The sequence below is a fragment of the Crocodylus siamensis genome, chromosome 9 (genome assembly GCF_052110815.1).
Source record: "Crocodylus siamensis isolate JL-2025a chromosome 9, ASM5211081v1, whole genome shotgun sequence".
Taxonomy (NCBI): Eukaryota; Metazoa; Chordata; order Crocodylia; family Crocodylidae; genus Crocodylus; species Crocodylus siamensis.
The window spans coordinates 23,474,913-23,480,912 of NC_143403.1; positions in this window are offsets into that span (position 1 = coordinate 23,474,913).

The following is a 6,000-nucleotide window of genomic DNA, read 5'->3' on the forward strand; positions in this document are numbered from 1 at the left end:
GTTTTGCACAGAGAGAAAGGGGAAACATGAACAGATTTAGTGTGTCCATGGATCTTCCCAGAGGGAGATCACAAACATAAATTGTGTGAAATAGTACAGGATTGGATGTTTTGGATCTCAGGAATTACTGTTCAAAGTTTTCTTCCACTTGATCTTCATTTTCCCAAGCCTCACTATGCTTATTATATTAACTTTACACGTGCTGATTTAATAGTTAATGGAAATGTTCAAGTTTGTTAAGTATTAGATATGCAATTGTAGGGTGGTTTAATTCTGGATTAGGTCTCCAGGAGTGTCATAGTGCTTAGGGTCGGAAGGGACCTAAACAGATTATCAGGTCCAACCCCCTACCGGGCAGGAATGGGTGTTGCAGTCATATCACCCCAGCCTTCTGTCCAGCCTTCTCTTGAAGACCTCCAAGGTAGGAGAGAGTACCACCTCACCTGGGAGCCCATTCCAGAGCCTGGCAGCCCTAACTGTAAAGTATTGCCTCCTGATGTCCAGCCTCAACCTTCTGTCTAACAATTTATGGCCATTATTCGTAGTAACCCTGGGTGGTCCTGGGGGGGGAACAGAGTTGCCCCCATTTCTTGCTGGCCCCCCCGGTGAGTTTATAAACAGCCACCAGATCCCCTCTCAGCCTTCTCTTGTGGAAGCTGAATAGGTTCAGGCCCTTTAGCCTCTCCTCGTAGGGCCTGACCTGCTGCCCCTTGACCATGAGAGCTGCCCTCCTCCAGACCCTCTCAGTGCTAGCCACATCCCTCTTGAAGTGTGGCGCCCAGAACTGGACACGGTACTCCAGCTGTGGCCTGACCAATGCCGAATAGAGGGGAAAGGGAAGGATCACCTCCCTGGACCTGCTTGTGAGATATATGTATATGCACAACAAGGTGTGGTTAGCCTTTCTGACTGCTTCCTCACATTGGCAGCTCATGTTCATCCTGGGTCAACAATGACTCCAAGATCCCTTTCTGCCACCATGTTAACAAGAAGGGTATTCTCCAGCCTATAGGTGTGTTGCTGGTTCCTTCTTCCTTGATGCAGTACCTTGCACTTGTCTGCATTGTCAGTGTTGTATGATTAGTGTATTAGTGTATACCTGACCCATTCATCACTGATAGATGAGATCATCCCCTCTTTAATGCTTCAGGTCCTGGTTCTAGAGTTCTAGTTGTTTAAGCATACTAAAATATCAGAATTAGGTTGTCCACATAGGTTTTCCTTATGCAGCTTTCACAGTTTATAGCAATCCTTTTTGTTTTCAATGTTGTGCCACCATGTGACTCATCATAGAGAAAATCCCTGCTTGTTCATGGAGCTCAGTGGCAATGATGAACATCATACTCTAGAGATACCTTTTATCTTGCTGCTTTAAGAGGGGGGCAAATAAGGGTCTGCTTATGTGGATAATCTAATGGAGGTAAAATCCCATTATTTAATTTATTTAAACACTGGTTCCAATAATCAATAAAATACATTACCTTGTGTTGCCCTGAGGTTCAGTCATTGGTATTTTCCAATGTGGATTTTGCAACATGATTTTAAAACTTACTCAAAATTACAGGTGTGGAGAACAGTTAAGTCTGAATTATATATGTGTTCCAGAATGTTTTGAGTGCATAATCCTAATGTTAGCAATATATCTCCTGGATGGATTTATGAGTGTAATAAAGAAAGAAGTAAAATAGATCCTCTTGATTACAAGTGCTGCAGGTTGGGGACGATGCTATTTCTATATCTGCAGGACCCAGCAAAATGCTGACCCAACCACAACTGGATATTTGGGCATCATTGTAACATAATTTGTTTCTTATTCAGGAGAAGGTAAGCCAGACTGTGATATCACTTTACTTACACTGGTGTAAATCTACACTTACCACTCTAAAGTTTATCATATTACTTCAGTGTGACTGAGGTCAGAATCTTCTCCTATATTTTTGAGCCAGATCCTCAGCCAGTGCAAATCAGTTCCATCAAGGCCAGGATATAGTCCAGGCAGTAGGAATACCCTCAGATATACCACATTGCTCCCAAAGTGTTTCCTACCTCTAATCAGAAGCAGTGTAACTGTATCTGCATAATGTGGGAGGTGCGCTAACTGGCACTCAGTAGTGTTATTTAGTAGGGCTGTGCGAAGCTTCAGTAAGTGATTCAATTCAGAGGAGAATTCGGGAACTGAATCTCTGAATCTGAATCGAATCAGGAGACCAATTAAAAGCTCCAGATCAATTCAATGCATCAGAATTGGTTTGGAAAAGCTTTGAAAAAGATTCGGGCGCTTCAGAGATTTGGCCATAGACAAAACAGGCAGCTGACACAGCTGCCTCCAGCTGGTAAATCTGTTGGGGCTGGAAGAGGGGGGAGAGAAGGGGTGTGGGGGAGGGAGGGATTGGGATTGGGATAGGGGCTGGGGCTAGGGCTGGGAAAAGCTGCCCAACCAGGGTGGAGGGGCATGTTACTCGGGGAGGTGGACGGAGGGACAGGATGTGGGTGCGACAGCTCTGGGGGCAGGGGCTCTGCCCAGCTGCCACTTGCCCAGCTGAGTCGGGGGGGTGGGCAGGATGTGGGCACAACCTGCTCCAGGCAGAAGGGAACAAGCAGCAGCAGGGCATACCCCCCACTCCCAGCACTGCCGCACCTGACTGCACCAGCTGGCAAGCGGCGACAGGGCAGAGCCCCCACTCCTAGTGCTGATGTGGATGTGGTAGCACTGGGAGTAGGAACTATGCCCTGCTGCTGCCCAGAGCAATCTGCGCCTGCATTGTGCCCCCCCCATGCCAGCCGGGCAAATGGCAGCAGGGCATAGCCCCCGCTCCCAGCATTGTTGTGCCCACATGCCGTGCCCTCAGCGTTGGCTGGCAAGTGGTAGCAGGACAGAGTGCCCATTCCCAGTGCTGATGCAGGTGTGGTAGTGCTGGGAGTGGGAGCTATGCCTTGCTGCCACCTGGAGGGAGCCATGCCTGCATCATGTCCATCCCTTCCCCCGCCCCACCCCATGATAGGGCTGGGCAGGGTAGCCATGGGGGCTTCTCCCATGGCTCCCCCTGCCAGGGAGAGTCAGGCACAGCTGGAGGAGCTGTGGGAGAACCTGCAGCCGCCCAGCTGTGCCTGTCTCTCCCCAGCCGATCCGAATCGCCAAATCAGTGCCAAATCTCCGATTGTGATTCAGCTGAATTGAATGGGAACAATGATTTGAATCACCAAATTGAATCACTGTCCTCCAAATTGGCAGAATCCAAATCGAATACTTCTTTATTTGCACAGGCCTATTATTTAGCCTATATTCAGTGTCATGAAGACAAGGTTGCACTGCTTCCTGTTTAAAGGAATAAAAGGGGCGGGATAATACAAGCGAATCAGTGCAGCATGTTTGAAAACACTGCTGCCAGCATGGCAAGATTGCAGGCTAGGATGGAGTTATATCAGTTTATACCAACTGAGGGTCTGGCTTATTGTTTTTAACTAAAATTAATTTAGTATCCAATTTATATCAAGGATTTTGCTTTGTTTTTAGTCTCAACACTCTCTGCACTGATTAATTTAAATAACGATGGATTTAATTATTATGGAGGGGAAAAGAAGACTTCTGAGACTATAACAGGACATGACTGGAGGAAGAAGTGCTTAGCAAAATGACAGTGTGTGAATTGTTCTCCACTGTGAACAAAACAAAGATTCTATTGTGTTGTCTCACAGTAGAACCAAAAAGAATTTCACACTAATTTTGAAATTATGTGAAGTGAAATTCAATTAAATATTTAGAAAGATTACTTAGATGTTGTCATAACAGTATATCATAAAATAACATTTATTATATAGTACATGTACTTCACTGTACCAATATATAGCCCAGTTCTTCAGGACCTTTCAAAAACACAGTTCAATTGAGCACAGTGTTTTTGACTTCATTTGAATATGTTCCTGCAATGTAGAAGACATGTAGATATGTATATTAATTTGTATTGCTTAAAGTAAATATTAACTTAAACTTTGTGTTAAACGTTTCATTACCTTATTTTGTTATTTTATGTGATTTTAAATTAGAAAATTAAGTTGCTTAGCAATTAAACTGTATTTGGTAACCTAGGGTGGGCAAAATACGGCCCTGGGCCAGATATGGCCTGCCCATTAGTTGGATCCACCCTGTGGGCAAGGGCCCACCAAGTGAATGGATCCAGCCCCAGGTCAGGCAGCAGCTCTAGCAGTTCTCTCTTTCTCTCTAGGTCAGGGCTGCCACAGGTGCCAAAGCAGGAGCAGGAGCCCACCTGCAGCTATAGCACTCCCAAACTTCAGCCTGGACCTAACAGTTGCTGGCCACATTGACAGCTGCCCAAATGTGGCTGGCAGCTTCTGGGTTAGGGCTCCAGGCAGTGGGGGACACGGAGCAGGGAGGAGGACAGGCATGCTACAACTGCAAGCGGGTTCAGAGTTTCCCACTGGTCACAAACTGTATAGATAGGTATAGATAGGTACAAATTGAATACAGATATAAACTATATAGATAGGTACAAATTAAAGTCAGTTGTTGTCATGGGCGAGTGGTGGCTCCTGATCCTGGGGGGGGCACCAGCAGCCAATTGTCTACCAGGAGGAGTCTGATCACTGCTGCTGGCAAACCAGAAGTGCTGGCAGCAAACCTGGAAGTGCCACTGACGCGTCTCTCAGTGCCCCCACAATCTCAGGGGTGGGCACCGGCCATCACCCCCCACATTCACCCGCCAGTGAGCCAATCTCTGGCGGGCACATGCCGCCCCCCACACATTGCTTCTGATTGTTGTACTGGCTCCTGCACTGTGGACAAGTGTCCACTGGGAACTGACTTTAACAGGCTTTATACTGTCAACTAATTTCACATTGGCCCCTGACTAACCGTTGATAGAATAAACCTTCAGTCAGTACTGACCTGAATTGAATTTGAATTGCCTACATAGACTTAAAAGCCTTTACATCCCATTACAAATGCCTCGAGTCCTCCAGTCCCCACACATGCGAATATAACTGCCTTTATTTACTACTTTTTGATGTATATTTTTCTGAGTCAAAATGTAAATGTTTAATCAAACAAGACTAAATTGTTTAGGCCAGGGACTTTTTGCCACATACAAACAGTAAACTTAAAAATAAAAGCAACTCACTGAAGCAGGTTAGGAAATAAAAATAGTAGCTAAAAATGTGACCCAGTCACATAATGGCTTGCTTACATAAAGGATTAGTTTGATGCCCCTTTCGCAACAAATCTAATGTGATCTCCAGGCATGAGTATCATAAAATGACTATCAGCACTATCTACATTAGAATGAGTACTGGAAGCAAGTAAGATATGGAGTTTGTTCATATTTACCACCGGGGCAAATTAAAAGTAAAGCCTGTAAGAGTAGGGTCTTTGGAAATTCACAAAGAGCCTACTGACAGTCTCAAGTTCTTTGTAACAAGAGAGGATTGCCTATGCACATTCTAGGTCTGGTTTTCCTCATGCTTACATAGCTGTAAGCCAGGATTAAATAAACTGAAATCAATACATTACAATTATACTAATGTAGAAACTGTCCAGATGAAAGGGGGATCAGGTCTTATAGGTTTTCCTGAGGCAGATCCTGATCCCACAAAAGAGGGAATCCAATAGTTGTGGGTTATGTACACACTATACAAAATATGTAGCAAGTTCAACAGGCCCACATATGAGGATTCAGCAATTCAGGAGGGGGCATAGAGCTATGTGACCACTAACATATTCTTCAAGTACTGCACACGTCTCCACTGCACTGCGTAACAGACAGTCATTTAGAAAATGACACTAAAGTGACTTTGAAACAATCAGGAACAGTGGCACATTTACGCTATGTATATATGGGGACATCAAACTACCTGTCCTGTATTCATAGTGGTGAAAGGGACTTCAAGGATCACCTAATTCAATCGACTGAAAAGATGCAGGGTCTACTACTTCTTTCACAGGTATCCTATGTTTGGCTACATTTCTATGGAAAACTGCAGCATGAG